Consider the following 18,759-nt stretch of genomic DNA (forward strand, 5'->3'; position numbering starts at 1 on the left):
TTGCTTTGAGCCGATGAGCACAGCCGCAGCCAGGAGAGCTCAGCAGCCCAACACGAAGCCCCAGCCCACAACCCAGCAGCAGGACTGAACATGCCAGGCCCTGAGCTCACAGCTTTTTTATTTTTTCTTTCTTTTAAAAAAAGGCAATTTACAGCTTTTTGGCTACCTCCAGATGCAACTCGGCCTCAGTGATTCACCTACCTCCAGGATGCAAGAGGCTCCCCACGGCCAAATCCCAGCTCACACGCAGCCCCTCTGTTTTCAAGCTCCTGGAAGCAGCACTGACCCCACTAACAAGAGGGAAATGGGGCTGAGCAGCTCACCAGTGTCACCTGTGAGGCCTTTGTTAGCACCTTGGACCACATTCCCAGGCAGGGCTGACGTTGGCTCTAATAAGGTTGATGAGACTTTGCCCGCGGTTGAAAACATCCCTGACATTTCCTTGTGAGACCACTGGTGCCGCATGGATTTCAGCCCAAATCCCAGTCCTCTGCTCAGTGCCCTGCTCATTCCAGCCACCTGGGACCCATTTTCATGCAATTCACAGGAACATCCTATTTTTGAGGTCTCGACCCTCCCACTAAATTTGGTCGAGGACAAGGCGGATGGATAAACTGGAGCACAGCTAGATGAACCCTATTTCCTTAGGACAATGGTACCAAAGGTACCCCCCCAGAAGAAAACCAACCCCCAAACCTTCTAGTGTTTTGGTGCTGTTGGAGAAAGGAAATTGTGCCTGTGTTTAAAAGCTGGAGGATTTCTACTTTTTGATGCCTCTGGTGGGTGATGGTAACCCTGCCAAAGGTGGCATCGCTGTCCACAAGACCCAAACCAGCTGCTTTGAAGGCTAAAATATATTTTCCTCTCTCTCTCTAGCTGGAGCTACTCTCCCAGGCTGGGCCACAGTTAAGTCCCAGGCAAGGAGAGGTTTCCTGATGGGTGCACACAGGCCTTCCTAGTCCCACTGTCAGACCCCAGGATCCTGCCCAGTTTGTAGAGGGAGGAGGTGAAATCCCAGGAAATCGTGGCTCTCCATGCCAGGGAAATGCTGGAGGGGCCCCAACTGCTTTTATTTCTGGGCTCCTGCATTCCCTGCTGCATCTTAATATGCTTCGGCTCTTATGACACGACTTGATTAAGTCTGGATTAAATTGATTGCTGCGACATCAACATCTAACCTAGGGCTTTGCCTAGAGCCAGCCATAGCTGCGTACTTTCGGGCTTTGCCTAACAAGCTTGCAGATATCCTCGCCTTTCCATAATGCTTTGTGCAGAGCTGGTTGGTAATCTGTCTGCCAGCCAAGGGTCACGGCTGTAGGACTCACTGCTCCGCAGCTCTCCAGCTCCATCTGGTTGAGCTTCTGTTCCCAGCCCAGCTCTGGGCCTGTGGATGATGGGTCCCACCTTGCCCCCAAAGCAGGGGGAGTAAGGTCCCAGGGGAGGAGCACTGCCATCACCCTGGGGCTCCTTCAATGGCCACTCCAGCACAGGGGACCGGTCCCTTTGCCATCAGGCCACTGGTGGAAGCCCTTTGGCAATAGAAATTGGGTCATGGCTGCAACTCCTTTAGATTTCATCAGTGTCCCCAGACAAGGCTGTCACCGCTACACGTCAGATGGGTGGAATCCCCCTCTCACCCCATCACTGAACAATGGAGAAAAGCCAAGGCAGGAGGATGAAGAAGGGGGCTTTTCCCCCACACTGGCCAAGCACCACAGCTGGAGGAACAGGACAGGCCCAGCCCCACTGAACCCATCTCCAGCCCAGCAGTGTTTTCTGCCCTGCTGAGACCAATGTTGAATGGTTGTGAGCCAGGAGTGAGGAGAGGTGCTCAGAAGATACCAGGAGAGCTGGCATCCAAAACACTCAGATTTTTATTTTATTTTTAGCAATGTTATTTTCCCATCCTCATTTGAGGGTTTTTTTGCAGCAAGAGCAGCTGATGGCCTGGAAACAGGCTCTGATTTAGGAGCGGGAGGCACCCATCCACACAGCCCAAGGGAGAGCTTTGAGGCTAAAAACATAGTAAGCAGGAAAAACAGCCCAACAAATAAAGAAGCCGTCTTGCACCTGTGAAGCACTACCCCATGAAATACTGGAAAATAACCACCCTTCTCAGCAATCCCCATTTTACAAATGGAGAAACTGAGGCACAGAAGGGGCTAGGGTCAGGCAACATGTTGGCAGCGCCCCTACGATACAATTTCAAAGAAAATAAATCAAAATACTTTTCTTTTTCCTCACCTGCCTGCTGGTTGAGAGACAGGGCCCAGGGTTTTAACTGTGACATTAAAGGACCATCAAGAATCCCTTAAGCAGGGGAAGGCTGGAAAATGTTCACCTCAAACCACCAGCCATAGCCAGAGAAACCCAGCCAGGAACTTGGCAAACTGAAATCTTCTGCTTGCCATTTAGGCAGAAATAAATCAGAGTCAGACGCTCAAAAAGAAAGACCAGAAAAAAAACCACAGCAAAACCCCTAGCAAGATCAAGGAAGAAAAGAGCTGTTGCAAAACACCAAGTCACAGCAGGCAGATCTTTCCCTGCTCCTTGGGCTGCATGAAAAGCTCCCAGCCCCAACCACTCCCCAGCAGAGAGACCACACTGGAGCAAGCAGTGAAGCAAAGACCCCAACCCTTCCCCAAGGAGGCTGGCTTCTCTTCCCAGGGTGAAATGAGGCCAGTTTGGGAATTTTGGGAACACCTGCAAGCAAGCTGATGATGGAGGAGGAGGAGAGGGATGTGGCTTTATCAGAGGCTGCAATTACACTGCGTGCATAACCGGTGTCTGACCCTGCAACTGAGGTGGCACCAGCCCTGATTCCAGGCATGTCCCCTGTGCGACCCAGATGTCACTCCTGCCACCAATGCCACCCCTCAGGGCTTGGCAGCTGGGACTCCTGCAAGGAGTCACACCAGTGCTCCCTGGAGCACCTCGCCAGGAGCAAGAGCAGCTCTTTGGATCAGAGACATGTTGTCTGACGGATTTATGGGAGACACTTTTCCTAGGGGAGGAAGGTAAGGCAGCCACCCCTGCCAGGCTCAGTACACGGCCCTGCTGCCCCGGGGTGAGCAGCCATCCCCACCCACTGCCAACGGAGCATGAGGCCAATGGTCCAGCATGAACAGTAGGTGGTCTTTGAGCTAACACCAGCCTCCACCTTGCATTTTCACCTAAAAAGCCCACTGTTTCCCAAGACCATAAGTCAATTCATCTCTGCCCTGACTTCACGCCATCCAAAGCACTGGGGCTGCAGTGCCACTGCTGAACAGGGACAGGACTGACACTGAGCTGCCCCAGCCCAAAGCATCCCTCCCCTGCAGGCTCTGCCTGCAATCATACCCCAGCAACCTCCTGGGGAAAAGCCGGAGGCTACTGGCTTTTCCCCATTGCAGCTAGAAGCCAGAATAAAACCCACCTTGGATGCTTCTTGGTGTAATTCAGCTTTCCTACAAAGAAATCACTGTCTTTCTAGGGTACGTTTTCTCCTCACTAGCCCCACAGCCTGCTTCCCCTTCCCCCTCCAGCATCCTGCTGGTTTGTAAAGAAGTCTCTCTTGCCTTCTTTGAATTTTGGAGTGAAATCACAACCTCAGATGTGTTTTTCTTGCTCTCAGGGTCCTATCAACCCCCTGCAGAGGAGGACAGGGCAGCTATTGCCCTGAGCTGCACTCACAGGGCGCAGACTGAGCTGCAATAAGCAGGCACATCCGAGAGCTCTTCAAACCTTTGATACAATTGCAGTAGACAGAGCCTGAGACAGGCTTCCCCCTCCCCTTTTTCTTTCTCTCGCTTTATTTTTTCTCCCCCCCCGACCTTTTAGTCCCAGTGGTCCAGAACATTTAGTCTGGCCGGGAAAAGGAAATCTCATTACAGAATTATGGTTCATTTAGCAGGTCCCACTGGAAGCCCTGCAATAACCATTGGCTTCCTAACAGGATTAGCCAGTGTCTGAACCTCCCGATCTCACTGCAGTTGTCTCCACTCCCCACAACAGGCTCAAGGACCCCAGAAAACCCCAAGCAGCCACAGAAAGCTGAGATACAGGTAGACATGGAGAAGGAAAGATTGAGGGGAGCCAAAGACTGAGGCTTCATTGGTGTGAACATGGCCACTGCTAGCAGAAATTTGAGCAGACATTATCCCAGGCTCTCCAGCTACAAATCCCACTTTGCTTTGCGGTCTTGGCCTCTTCCAGCCTGACGGCTCATTCTCACTCAACAGTGCGTGTTGAGTTCCCATGAGGGGACCGGGGATACTGACTTCAGAAATACAAGCAAGACACTAGAGCAACGCAAGTTCTGCTACAGCATTAAACATGATGTAAGCTGTCTGCGGCACCTGAACCAGTACAGAGATGCTTATGTAAGTTGGTTGAGGATCCTCCTGACATCAGTCTTGGAGTCTACATGAACATGCAGACTTTTAGTGGGTAACACATAGTAACACATTTTCTGGGATCAGCTCTCTATCATCAAGAGGGTAGGAGGGCTTAGGAAAAAATAATTCAGAGGAGAAAATCAAGAAAGAAGCCAAATTATATGGGGCCACCAGAACAGGCAAGACCAGGCTTTGCCTTTGAAATCTCTTTGCTTCTCCCACCCCTGTCCCTACTCAATACATGGAAGAGGTAGTGAAAGAGCAATAAATCGGGTGTAGGACTGCATACGAAACCACCTCTGCGATTTCACAGGGGTGAACATCTGCCTCTTACTACAAATCTGCTCCCAGTGTTTCACACTGGTTTATGTAAGGAGAGAATGCAAACACTGTCCCCAGCAGCAGCTGGCAGAGTCATCAGACTGAGGATGGCAAAGCCTGCTTTCCCAAACCAGCCTGAAGCTGGCTGCACGCTGGGCAGGGAGGCGGCAGCAGGAGGGTTGCAAAATAATTCTGCCTACAATGACCAAAGAAGACGAAGGGAATTGTCTCAGTGGCATCCCTCCAGGTGTTACCCCAGAAAGGAGGAGTGGAAAACACAGGCAGGATTTGCCTGGTTTGCCTTCCCTTAAAGCAGGGAGACGCAGCATGGCTTCGGTTTAACCAAAAGCAAGAAGCAGGAAAGTTGCTTAACCAAGTTTGTCTAGACGGTGCTCTCACCGTTACCTTACTCCATCACACATCTGCTACAGGGAGCTTTTGCCATGGCAGAGTCACCGTAGGGTGCAGCCCTGCAGGCATCCAGGTCCCCTGTGGTCCCCTGGGACCTTAGCCCACTGTGGTCCTTCTCCAATGAGGGGTGGGAGCCCTGGAAGATGTTGGACCCCACCACAGCCCCCCCTCCAGACATGCGTCTCCTCTCTGACAACACGAGGACCCCGGAGTGTTGCCTCCCAACTGTGATGCTCCAAATGAGCTGGGGTAGCTGAGAAACATTATTAGTGCTGAAGGAAATAAAAGGCCACATAGGGTTGTTTTTCCAAGACAGAGCACTGCATCCCTGTCCCTGCAGCTCCCACGCTGTTCCAGCTCCATCAGCAGATGTTTCCATCATTAGCAAGACTTGTCTGGAGATGAAGGGATGCAGTGACCTTCACACCTCTGCTAACAAAGCTGTGTGGGCAGGGGTTAAGTGCTGGGGGGTCAGTCTGGTGCTCAGATAGCAGCAGCAAATGGGGGTTTGTGCTCAGAGGGTGACAGCGATGTTCCCACGAAGGTGGTGGGGACCTCATGGGTTTTGCAGGATGAGCTTGGAGAACAAAGCAAGGGGTGAAGGCAGAAGCTGTGGGAAGAGAGGAGGGAGGGATGATGCAGAGCCGAGAGTAGGAAAAGTTTTGCTCATGCATACAGCATGTAATTCAGTTTGCAGCATCTCACTGAAGCCAAGAATTGAGTAAGAGGCCAAAAGGGATGAGGCGTTTATATGGCTAATGAGAACACAGGGGCTGTAATCATCCCCGCCGGCGAGAGCACCCCAGGAGGGTGTAAACCCTCACTCCTGGCCTTCCACCAACCTCAGATCATAGAATCATAGCATCATTAAGGTTGGAAAAGACTTCCAAGATCATCAAGTCAAACTGTCATCTCTGGGCACACAAGTGGATACTCCCTGGGGAGGTGGATGACAGATGACCTCTGTCCGGCAGTCTGCCTGTCCTGGGTACCGGCAGCAAGGTGCAGAGGATGGGCAGGGGAAGGCACTGCCTGCGCCTTGCGGGAGCACCAGGGCAAGGTTGCTCTTACTCCCTCAGTGCAGAAATTACTGTTGTACCAGTCACCTTGGCTTTTGGGAGGATTTTTTAGCCCCTTTTGCCTGCAGACTGAGCTGGCACAGAGGTGTGAGTGCTCTGGCTCTTCTGCAGGGACCCCTGACCACCATCACCCTTCCCAGCATTGCTCCCTACCACAGAAATGTTACTCGGTGAGCTGGGAATGAACGAACCTGACTTTACAGCATAGCCATGTACAACATCCAAGCGCATCAACCACTGCAGAGGAGGGGACACGGGTCTTGACCTGGCTGGCAGCAAGTCTTGATACAACTACACATCACACGCTGCCCGAAGCAACTGCACACTCTCTTCCCCCCACCCTTTTTTTCCATTTTCTCTCTCTTCTTGTTTGTTTGTTTGGCCATCCAAGCATTTATCAGCAGCAACAGGGTCTGGCAACCCAAAACTTTCCCTAGGGAAGAAGTTCTGGCATCCAGCAGCCAAGTCAGGAGACTCTGGAAAGTTGCTCTGAGCCTGTCTCATCTCACAACTTGACATATCACCGCTGTCCATTTCCCTTCCCAAGGAAATCTGATTTGTTCCAAAGTTTATAGTTTCAGTGACCTAATCCCAGCATAGTTGTTCCTGTTTCCCTTTAATTTACTGCTGCAGCTTGTATTAATTGATGTATTGCAGAGGGCTTGAGCCAAGCTAATTGTTTTAGAAAAAGAAAAAAAGAAGAAAGAGAGATGTGAGGTCCCTTAGTGGATTACGAAGACATTTGAATGGGGAACCGGCAGCCACCAGAAAATAGCAATAGCTCCAAACAGAAGCAACCGTCCGGAGAGGTGGAGGGTCTCCAGGCTGCCATTCACAAGGTGCCATCATGCTTCCTGAAAACAGAAATACCTTCCCTGGGATGACCTTCAGGAGAAAGGCAAGGTGGGAGAGAAGAGGGCTGTGATGGCATCCCTACTCTGCCGGGGCTGCCTTCGCCCCTCTGGCTCTGCCCTCGCCTAAGGCTGCTTCTGTTGCTGAATGAGCAGCGGGGATCAGGAGAGCTTCCCGAAGACAGGAAAAATGCAAATATCACCCATCGTCAAGCAAGGATGATCTAGAGAACCACGGGGCTGCTCAGCTTGCCTGAGAAGGTGATGGAGCAAATCGTCCTGGAAGCTGTTTCCGTCCATGATGGACAAGAAGGAAATGGGGAACTGCCAGCAGGGATTTATCAGGTGTAAATCATGGCCAGTAGACCTGATCACCTTCCAGGATGAGATGATTGGCTCTGTGGACCGGGGCTGAGCAGTGCAAGCTGCACAACTTCACTTTAGCAAGGCCTTTTTCAGGGTCTCCTGTAGTATTCTTGTTGGGAAGTTGGGGATAAGCAGATAAATTGGGGACAGGGCACACTCTCACCTCATTTTCAGATGATACCAGATAAGGGGGGAGCGAGCGCTTGACACTCTGGAAGGCAGGGCTGCTATCCAGAAGGACTGTGATGGGCTGGAGAAACAGCCCAACAGGAGTTCAGGGAATCCAAAGGCAGACACCAAGTCCTACTCCTGGAATGGGATAACCCCAAGTCACAAGACAGGCTGGGTCCAAATGGCTGGAAAGCAGCTTTGGAGAAAAGGATTTGGAGATCCTAGTGGACAAGAGTAATCATGGTTCAGCTTAGTCAAAGCCAACTGCTTCCCTGGGCTGTATTATTTCTCTCTATTTGGTACCTGCAGGCCTGAAGAGTGTCCAGTTCTGGGCTCCCCAGCATAAGACAGGCACGGACACACTGGAGGAAGTCCAGCAGAGACCACCAACCTGATCAAGGACTGGTGCAGGAGCACACAATGCACAAGGGGAGGCTGCAGGAGTTGGGCTCCTTCTCCCCAGAGAAGAGGAGGGGAAGAAGAGACCTAATGGCTGTCTGCAAGCACCTAAGGGAAGCTGGGGAGAAGACAGCCTGGAGGTCACCAGGGACAGGATGAGATCCAACAGCACAAGTTGGAATATGAGAAATTCTGACTTGCTATTGGGGGAAGGAAAAGTGTTCCCCATGAAGGTGGTAGAACACATGGGCTTGCCATCCTTGGAGTTATTTAAAACTTGGCTAGGTCATGGCCCTGAGCAACCACCTCTGGCCCTGCCTAGAGCAAGGACACACATCGAGCAGGCAGAGGAGGCCGGGCACAAGGCAGAGCAGAGAGATTGCTTCTACAGGCTGTGTTTGGAGATACCACACCTAGTTTTGGTGGTTGGTTTTAAGCAGAAGCCAAGAGAGAATGAGGCAGAGGAGGAAGAGGTGTCACCTCCACCAGCTCCACCTGATGGAACCACACAGTGTTTCTCGTACCTGATGCGCAATGCAGTGCTCTGGGCAGGCACGAGCCAGGTCCCATCCCACAGGTGCGTGCAGCACGGGAGGAAACGGGGGTCTCCTCTGCCCTCCCTCATCTCCCTCCCTGACATCCCTACTGGGAGAGACAAGGCCAGAAGCAAAACCCCAGCATCAGGTCAAACTGAGACCTCTCTGGGGACCACCACAGGGGCTGCGTACGGCTGCCAGCAGATAAGCGCTTCAGAGACGGGGATGCGTGAAGGGGCACACTGGTGGACCCCAGGAGCAAAGCCCAGCTCCCACAAGTCCTGGACACCCTCTGAACCACAGTACCATTGAAGTATTAGTTTTCCAGGCAAGAAACTTGCTCCTTGTTGTTTTCCTGGCTGAAAGCCCCCCCTTTACATAAATCAGCCCAGGGTCTTTCAGCGTGGCTCTCACAGAGAGGTTGATTTATTCGGGAACAACACAGGGAGTTTCCAGATTAACACTAATTGCTTTCCCAAATTACTTAATAGTTTAAATTGCAGTCCTCTCTTTGGAAATCATCTCAGACAGTTCAATAAAAAAACTATCATCGAAGAGACAACTGCAAATTGATAAAGTCTTTGAGACGAGGCTAATATCATTGCTGTCTGGCAAATTTATTCATCTGAAACAAAACGAGGAGGATAAACACCCTCACTCAGTGTGGAAGACACCGCCTGCTACCAAGTTGCTCAATTTTCTCTTCCAGAGATGCTCTTATTACTTGGAGAGAGGCGCAACACTGCTGAAACAAGGCAGCTGACTGCAACGCCTGCGAATAAGTAGCACCAGCCTTTTCCTCATAGAGAAAAAACACAATTTAAAAAAATATAATAATAACGCAGTGAATGCTTGTGCTAGTTATGCTGGGAGGCAGGAACTGGTGCTGCCCTTCAGGGGGGCTGCTGGGGGTCAGAGTGGATGCAGGAGCTGGCTGGCAGCCACCAAGCTCCCGCGGGGTTGAAATTGTCACCCAGGAGGGGAGGGGAAACTTGTTTCATTTTGGCCATTTCCCAATTTCCCAGCCCCTCCAGGGGCAGGACATGTGATGTGGCTGGCAGGGGCGAGCGAGGGAGGGCGGAGGGGAGGCCGGGGCAGGGCTGGGAGGTGCGCGAGGGAGAGCCAGGTGTGTGCGCAAGGGGCTCAGCATCCTCCCACTGCAGAGAAAGGGGCCGCTGCCGGAGACACCAGTGGGGACACGAATCCAGCGAGGGGGTTTAAAACAGCCTAAAGGTGCAGGACCAGGACCACGGGTGCACAGAAAGCACCAGGGCTGTCTGGGGAGATACTGACCGGGACAGACACCAATCGTGCACTGGGAGCATCCCATCTGCCATGCAATGTTTTGGGGCTCACTGGGAGAACTCCCTCTGCCGTGCAATGTTTTGGGGTCGCGATGCAGTCCAGGAAGGCGCATACCCAAGGTCAGGTAGGACCTCAGCACTAGCACTGCGGTAGCCAGGCCTACCATCCTGAGGTGACTCCACTCACCAACAGCCCCCCAAGACCCTGCACGCCCTGGTCCCACCTAGCCAAGCCCCTGCTCCTCCCTGCAGCACCCTTTGCTCCCTGGGGCCAAGTGAGTTGCTCATTTCCTCTGTTTTTAAAACCATTTTTGGAAGGTTTGGCTGGAGGGTGTTGGGGGAACAGGGCGTTTGCTGACACCAGCTCACAGGCAGCAGCTCAGACCCATCTGCCTGTAACACAAACCCCATCCACGCCTGGTCCCCTCTGGCCCCTGGCATGGGGCATCACACCAAAAACCACAGCGAGAAGCTCCTTGGCAGACTGGGGAGAGGGCTTAGATGCAACGTGCTCAAAGCAGCAGCAAAACCACCACAGCTCTTTCCCCAGAGAGCGGTGTGGGAGCGAGGGGGTTACCGGGAGCCGCTGCCCAGCACGGTGCCAGGAGCCACAGGGATTTGAGAGAAAGCCTGGCCGATGGCTGCCATCTGCTCCTGGCACCTCATACCACTGCCAGAGCCTGAAAGCATGCAAGTGCATGGAGAAAACCAACAGCAGCCAGCCCTCCTCCCCACCACAGCTGGCCAAAAGCAGCCGGCAGCCCTGCAAGCCTGCACCGGTGGGCTCAGTGCAGGCAGGGGAGATTTGCAGGCAGCTGGGGCACGGCGGGGCAGCAAGAAGCAGCAGCACAGTCTGCTCCAGCCAAGATACCAAAGCCTTTTGTGTGTTTAAAGGGCTGCAAAACTGTGCCCGTGTCAGTGGCTTCACAGCTGGGGACATGTCCCCTGTCCCTTGTGGGATGGCTGGGGGAGGCAGCAGGCAGGACGCTGTGGGATCCCCACGCGAGGGCTGCCCAGCCCCCCAAGGATGCACCGACAGCATCGGTTCTCTGTGCCATGGTGGAGAAAACACTGATGCCAAGAGACACCTCAGGCAGGTGCACACCCTCCTGAGGACATACAGAAGCTCCTGGGGCTGCAGCCAAGGGAGGGATGCGGCAGCGGAGCCTGTGCTAAAGGGCACTCCCACAGCCACCTGCGGGACCTCGGCTTTGATGCCCCCCCGGCCATGGGGAACAGCAGTGGGGAGATCCATCCCTATCCCTCTGGGAAGGTGTCCAAGGGAGCCAGCTTGGCAAAGCAGCCAATTAAAGCAAGAAACAGGCAAACGGCGAGCGCCGGCACACAGCCTCGGCTGCTGCAGCCGAGTGGCCTCCAAGCCGCGGGGGAGAGCGGCCGAGTTTCCTGACCCACATCCCAGCCCCCCCTCGGGGCTCAGAGAAAGAAAAACCCTTTTTTTAAAAAAAAAAAAGTCTCATTCATCATTCAGCCTCTGTTTGTTTTCTGCACTCCACTAAGCTCAAACAAGCAAAACAGATTAGCTGGGCTCATTTGTTTCCTACTTAATTACACCTCTTTGGTGCTGATGTAATATTTCAAGATTTGGGTTGCTAAGGCTGAAAATCCACCTGCCCCCTCCCACACCCACCTTGGCTTTTCATTCCCATAATGAAAAACCCAGATGGGGTTTTTTTGGAAAATAAAAAACCCACCCTCTAATTATTGAGGAATTCAATGCTCTGAATGCAGAAGCTGCCAGCGAGCGCTCAGGTTGTCAGAAGCAGATGGACGGCAGCTCCAGCTTTTGATCATGGTCTCCAAACCCCTCCCAAAAAACAGGCAGGGGGGGCTAAGGACCCCACATCTGCAGCTGCACGCAGCCCAGATAACTTTAGTCTTTCTGCCCCCACCCAGGATTGCTTTGGCATCAATAGGACTTCCCAGGAAGCTGGAGCAGCTGTGTGCCGACGCAGTTTGCAGGATGAGGTCCTTGCTGGAGGAAGGAGCGCACGCCTCCCCGCAGAAGCCGCTGCTCAGGCTGGGGGTTCCTCCCCTCCCCTTTGGCTGCTTTTCTTCCTCCCTTCCCCAGGCCCTGTGGCCGCCTCTCTGTGCCCCACATTGCTTCATCTGTGCTAACATGAGCCGAAAATTTGCTGTGGTTAACCAAGGCAGAGTACACCTTGCCAGCCCATGGCACACAGGAGAAACTAAAGGTCCCAAAAGAGCAGCAGGATACACATGGGAGGGATTATTTTTTTTTTTTTTTTAAAGGCTTTCAGTGCCTAAAATGGTCCTGTGGACTCCAGCCCATCAGCCCACTGAGCTGGGAGGGAGCTGCTGACCTCCTGCTCCAGCCAAAGGGATGCTGACAGCAGCACCGGCCCCCAGCCCACCATGCAAAGGCCAAGTTTGCACCCAAAAGGTGTAACAAGTGAAGCACCAGGAGGGTTGGAGACGAGAGGTGCTCCCCCCACAATTCCCATGCTAAAGGGACCTGCAGGAGACAGGGAGGTGGGGGAGAGCCTACCCCCACGATCCCATCCTGAACAAACCACAGCGCTCCCACACCTGGAAGCCTCCCAGATGGGTGGGTCCTGAAGACATTCGCACCCCCTGGCCATGCAGGGCCACCCTGAGCCTCCCCCTTGCTGCCCCACAGCCAGATTCCCCCCCAGGTGCCCCCGCCGCCCCCAGCCTTACTTGTGTCCAGAGAGAGCCCGGCATTGGGCGTCGTGCCCCGCTCGCCCCCGCCGCAGATGCCGCTTGGCCGAGGCCCCGCTTCCCCCACCCCCACCTGCGGGATTTCAGGCCCAAAAGAAAGAGCAAACAAAAGGCACACACCGCCTCCATCACTCCGGAGCCGTCTGAGAGGCAGGGGGCCGGCCGGAGCAGGGGGAGAGAAAGAGCTTTGCTTACGGTGGAGCAGGCGGAGGGGACGGTGGAGCCGCGGGAGGGCTGTGTGCGCGATGCCGAGCCGGCTGCGCAGCCCCAGCCAGCTTTCCCACGGTGGCATTTGCCTTTGCTAGGGCCCAGCAGTGGCCCTGTCCCCTCCCCAGGCCAAGCCCAGCACTGTACAGCTCTCCCAGGACCCGTGCTCTGCCCATTACCCAAGCCAGGGCATCCTCTGGGCTCCCCAGGGTTGGTATGGGGGGGAAACTGATTGTGCTTTTGAGTGACCAAAATACCCACAGGACACACGGCACCAGCGCAGTCGCAGAGTCCCCAGCAGTGACCAGCGGCTGATGGAAGAGTTTAGTTATTCAGTAACTTTTAACCTCCCCACGTGGAAGCTGCTCTAAGCCTGCTTAATCACACAAGCTGCTTTTCCAGCTAATTTTCATGCATTTAGTGGTTTAGGATCTGTCTCTCCCTTGTATTGACTCATGGGGTTGGGGTGAGGGAGGGCAAGGATGAGAGAAAGCAACAGCTTTGTGTTCAAAACACCTAACTAATGGGAAAAATTAGAAGGAGAAAGCCTAGCAGACCCTCACCACTGCAGAAACAAGCTGCAGAGGGTTCTCCTCTGCTTCCTGGGGACACATGCACAGGGGATCAGGACCTTCCCCTCTGCAAAATGCTTTTTCTAAAGCAGAACAAGGTGCAGAAGCAGGAAAAGGCTGCTTCCACGCCACAGCCAGGGCAAACAAGGCTTTCTGCCTTACACTAGGGAATTATATATGTCTATACAATAGGATTTGTTTTGTTAACCCACTCCTGGAAAAGCACACAAGGAGCTCTTGCCCTTGATGTGGCGGTGGGGTTTTGTGTGAACTTCACCTCCCTGGCTCAAGTGGGAGACAACGGGTCTTTGCGGGCATCTTGAAGGGTTTCGCAATGATTTTTCTCAGCTACAAAGTGACAGAGAGCAGAAAGGTGTATTCAGGTTCCCCACCACAGCTTCAGCAACCTCATCCTGCAAAGTCAGGCATGCCCAGAGAATTAGGATGTATCCAAGGGCTGCTGCATTAATTAAACCAGTGCTTCGAGATTTAATCATCACCAAGGACCCTGTTGTCTCCTGTCCCCTCCAATTGCCCCACCCAGCACCTGCCCAGCGACAGGAGAGTTGCACCTCGATTCAGTGTCAGGTTCAGCTGCTGCAAAGCCCCTGAGCTTCCCCAGCTCAGCTGGTGCAGAGGCAATTTGCGTCTCTAAATTTAAGAGACATTTACTCCAAGCAAGAGCCCTCCAGCCCGGAGCAGGGAGGGATGCACTTGACACACATATTGCACCAGCAGGGGTGTGGCTCTTTCCCAGAAGCCTCAGCTCAATCCCAAGGAACCCCAACCTTGTAAAATAAAAATAGTTTTCAAAAGTCCCATCCTGCCCTGATTGCTGTCAACACCTATAGGTCAGGTCCCTGCTATACTTCACGTGAGCCCTTCCCATCCCAGGGTGACACAGACACTGCTCATGAGAGCAGGAACCTTGTCCCACATGCCCTCCACTCACTGTTTGCCTGCAAACCCCCACTTTTATCCAGCTGTGAGCAATTTGACCTGGCATCTTCCTCTTCCAAAGCCAGAGTCAGTCCCAACTGCTCCGCACCAGGGCCATTTTACCAACAAGTTTCCATGAGAAAGACTTTTGAGCAGCCACCTCACAGCAGAGGCATCACAGCAGTTCAGTGTTTCTACCTTTAAATCCCCGGGAGCATCTTCCCAGCTCAGGCTGGGGGAGAGGCAGGATCTCTCCTTGCACATAAGCCAACTTCATAGAAATGAGGAGAAGCAGGTGAAAAAGGTGCTGCATACTGATTTACAGGAAATTCTCATAATCTACTGTAGGCATTTAGAGAAGGGGCTTGGACACCTCCAGCAGGCAGCAGCTCCCACTGGGGCAATTGCTATTTTATCAGCTTCCCAAACATTTGAAGACAAGGCCTTCCCCACCTTATTTCTGCAAGCAAGAGCATTTTGAGTCTCTGAAAGAGTTTTCACCTGCCCGCTTAGAAGCGGAGCACAACTTTCCCAGTCACTCAGCCCCCAGATTCCACCCCCACCGAGCAGGACAGACACCCCAGCACGTAGCTCACAGCACGCATCCCCGCAGCGGGGCCCCATCCAGCATTGCCCCGAGCCCCTGTGCCAGACCTGGCACACATGGACCCAGCCCAGGGTCTCAACCCACCAGCCCCAGCGCAGCCCAGGTCTGTCTCACCTCTGCATCCAGGGATGGCTGCAGTGTTCCCCTGGGAAAGCAATTCCACAGGTACTCCCCAGGAGGCAGTGGCTGAACCACTTGCCTGCACCCACCAGGTGTGGGTGAGCAGCACCCAAGGGCTCTTTTCCTGCCAGGTGCATTGTATTTAAGGTGTGGGAGAAAGTGCTGATAATGGGGCAATCTATTTTCCTCCCAGCACCTGAGGTGGTTTTGCTCCATGCCAAGCCCAGGGGCAGGATGTGGGGGAAACCACAGAGAGGGTTTGCCCCACCACAGAGCAAGGGATCCCTGCTGCCAAAATCTTCCCCTTCCCTGGCCAGAGCCTCCCCACGTTCCTGAGGATGCAAACAGGATTCAAGATGTGTAGGCTGCAGACCCAATGCCACCTGGCAGAGCCATGGTTTAGTTGCTCCACCAGCACGGATGCACTGCTGTAAATGCAAAACAAACTTGGAAGCAGCCCAATGTGGTTGGGGGGGGCTCTGGGTAGGGAGCAGGGACCGATCACTTCATGGTAGGATGCTATGGGCTAATCTGTGCAGCAAACAACCCATGCAAGGGTTAAGCAAGGACCAATCCCCACCCAGAATACTAGAAAAGGGGTTGTGTGGAGCAAGCAGCTGAAAATAAGAGTATATTAGTTAGATTCTAAAAAAAGAAAGCAGCATGGGCAGGCTGAGGAAGGACCCATTGTGCCAAAGATTACTTTACCACACACAGAGTCACAAGCTTTATCACCCATTGGATTTGCAGGCCTGAAAATAGCTCCCAGCAAGCGAAACCCAACCTGGGACTTGGCCGCCACAGCGGCACCACTCTAATCGCAGTGTCCCCCAGCTTTGGGGTGGCCATCCTCTCCCATATCCCCCCAGTCACGGGGCAGTGGCCAAGGCCATGAGAGCCTGTTGGTGCAATGCCAGCTCGATGTGCCAGCGGGCACAGAGGGACAGCCAGGCCCTTGCTTGGGGCATCCCCAAGCACCTGTGGCCACAGCAGCCAGCAAACCAAGTGCTGCAAAAGCCCTTGAGGTGAATAAGTATTTGTGGAGCACGATTTTCCAAGAGACCTTCACAAATCCCCCTGTGAGCTTCTAGAGCTGCTGCACGACTGTGTGTAATCATGGCAGGTCCAGTGCAGAAGGGCTGTATTACCCCAGCAGACTGCAGCTAGCGTGGGTTTCCCCTGCAGCTGCGGAGAAAGCCCAGGAGGGCTCCCTCCCCCAGACATCTCTCTACCCCAACCGTGGAGGGAGATGCAGGCAGAAGTGCTTGCTTTCATACTTATGGAAAAAATAGTTTGTGGTCCCCCTGTGCAACACCCCAGTGTTCCCAGAAAGCAAACCCACAGGGGCACCATGCGCTGGCAGGCTCTGCCCGGGTCCAGCTGCCTGTGGCCAGCCCGGCTCCGGATGGTGCCCTCATCGCTGTGGGGCTGGAGGGGACAGCACCCGGCTGAGCTCTCCCCACAGGTGCTGCTGACCAAGGAGGAAGGGCAGAGAGGTCAAAGGCTCACCCACAGTACCCGGCATCAGCCAGGTTACTGGGCTGTTTCCCTCTACCAGCTGGAAATGGGGATGTGGGTACTGCAGAGCATCCCTACCTCATGGCTGGCACTGGGTTGGGGAGCAGGGGGGAGCCCAGGGTCTTACTTGTGCCCTCTAGAGACAGTGATGCCTTGCACCCCAACGTGCCCAAAACGGTCAGCCTGCACCCTGGTGGGATGACATCCCCTCCAGCTCTCGGCGGTGGCACCACAGTGCCGGCTGCCCAAGCACCGCCCGGGTAAGCACAGCCCTCCAGGTGCCTAGGCACAAACCCTGAGCTGCAGATTTATTTTCAGAGGGTACCTTCAGCACCACAGTCCTTTCGCCACACACAGGGACCTCACAGCACACCCAACAGCAAAGGGGTGCCCTAACCCCCCCAAGGTCCAGGATTTGCTGCACAGACACAGAAAGCCACCCTATCCCAACAAAACATGGAATAAATAAATAGCTGTGAGGCAAGGGAAAGCCTTCAGCTAATTTTTCTACCTGGTGCTGCCGAGGGCATGTCTCTTTAACCCTCAGAGGAAGCTGCAGGTACGAAGCTACGAAGCTTAGGGCAAAAAGCTGGGAATTGGGAATTGCTGCTCCTTCCTAGGGCTGCTGGGAGGAAAGGGTCCTGTGCTGGAAGCCAAGCAGGAGCTCACATAACATCTCTGGGCATATGGTAAGATGGCTGGGCGTCAGGTTTCTGTCCTGGAGGGGAGCATAAAAATAGAGGTGAGGAAATGGAATCTGCTGAGCAATAGGGCAGCAGGACCATAGGGGCCTCAGCCAGGGGCTAGGGCAGCCCCTTCCCCAGCAGCTAGGCAGAGAAGGATGGAAACCCCAGGGCAAAGCACAGGCGGGAAGCTGGGCAGCTCACTTATATGCCCTGGCTGGCATTAATCCCAGTAACGCGCCAGGTCTTTCTGCAAAGCTGGATCAGCTCTGCTCCGGCTCAAAGCAACAATCCTGTTAAAGGGTGGGTGGCCAGCCATGACAGAAGTGGCCAATTAATCTGTGCATCAACAGCTGCCTGCCCGGGGCTCCCCACAGCCCCCACGATGCTCTCTGTGACATCCATGGTGGGCAGGATAGTCCTAACAAAACTCTAACGAAGGGCTGGAGCTGGGCTTTGTCCCCCAGCTCACATGTGCATCACCTGGGTAGGACCCCCCAGACCCTGCTGGAAAGGCTGCAGGGGGCTCAGCCCTCCCCTGGCCCCCCCAAAAGGGACCAGCCTTGTGCTCCAGCACCAAGGGCTCACTGAGGGCCCTGAGAACACCCAGGCAAGCCTAGGGAGGAAACATAAATTATAGCAGCTGAACAATACCCCATTGTAGGGCATTGCCACAACCCCAGCCTATGCCAGGGCTGCACCCATCCTGGGAAGGACCGGCACCAGCAGGATGGTCCGAGCCTGGTTCAGCGATGCAGGACCCCCACTAGCCCCATCCTGGCTCCAGCTACAGCACAAACAATGCATTAATCTGCAGCGGTTTTCTTGCTCTGCAAACTCTGTGCAGCCCCAGCTCCTCCCCGAGACCTCCCCGGCACTGGGCTGGGACTGAAGAGTGCTGGCTGGGGCCGCTGCCTGTTGTCACACTCTGGGCCAAGGGCTTGGCTCCCCACCAGTCTTTTTTTCTCCCATTTCTGCTGATGCAAAGTGGAAAGGGGAACCCAAACCTGCCGGCAGCAGACACGGCGCCTGGAGCTGTCCCTGCCGTGACAGCAAGGCCCCCACAGTGAGCGGGGGGCTTGTGGCCACTCTCCAGGACTAACAGCTGGGTGCACCATCTTTACGTTCAGGTCAATAAAAGGCTTCAGCATGTGTCTAATTTTGGGGGCAGTCAAGGAAGATACACGTGTATAATAAGCCCCCATGTGTCCAGAGGGAGGGTGGGCCATCCAAGAAGCACCCAGGACACATGGGGACATCTCTGAAGTCACCCTCCCTGGTGAAAACGCAGATGCCCTCTGCTCTCCTCCTTCTCCATCAACACAGCCGACCTTAGAAGGGTTACTAGCCCAAAGCAAACAGCCCCATTCGATGGTGGTACCTTCTCACACCAACCAGGCTGGCTGCTCCCCCACTGTGCCGACACCATCTGCACCCAGCGCCCAAGTGGGAGCGATGCCCGCCCTGAGCCCTGACCTGTGGTCCTGCAGCATTGCCGTGGGCTCGCCTGGGAGTGGCAGCAGGAGGGCCAGAACCAGCGTCCTGACGGTTTAGCTCCCCTTTCACTCCCTGCTT

General features: G+C 54.2%; 1 protein-coding gene across 2 annotated transcripts in view; it reads right to left on the reverse strand.

Annotated features, from left to right (window-relative positions):
* The window catches only part of NOS1 (nitric oxide synthase 1), a 77,648-nt gene extending 64,666 nt beyond the window's left edge, over positions 1 to 12,982 (reverse strand). The window contains exon 1 of one of the 2 annotated variants that reach the window (XM_064465816.1): positions 12,659 to 12,982. The gene's annotated coding sequence lies outside the window, so the exon portion shown is untranslated. Of the gene's footprint in view, positions 1 to 12,517; positions 12,598 to 12,658 lie in introns of those variants that run through there. The other variant, XM_064465817.1, reaches the window with a different exon arrangement.
* Between the last annotated feature and the right edge of the window lie 5,777 nt (positions 12,983 to 18,759).

This window comes from Phalacrocorax carbo, chromosome 15 (assembly GCF_963921805.1).
Source record: "Phalacrocorax carbo chromosome 15, bPhaCar2.1, whole genome shotgun sequence".
Taxonomy (NCBI): Eukaryota; Metazoa; Chordata; class Aves; order Suliformes; family Phalacrocoracidae; genus Phalacrocorax; species Phalacrocorax carbo.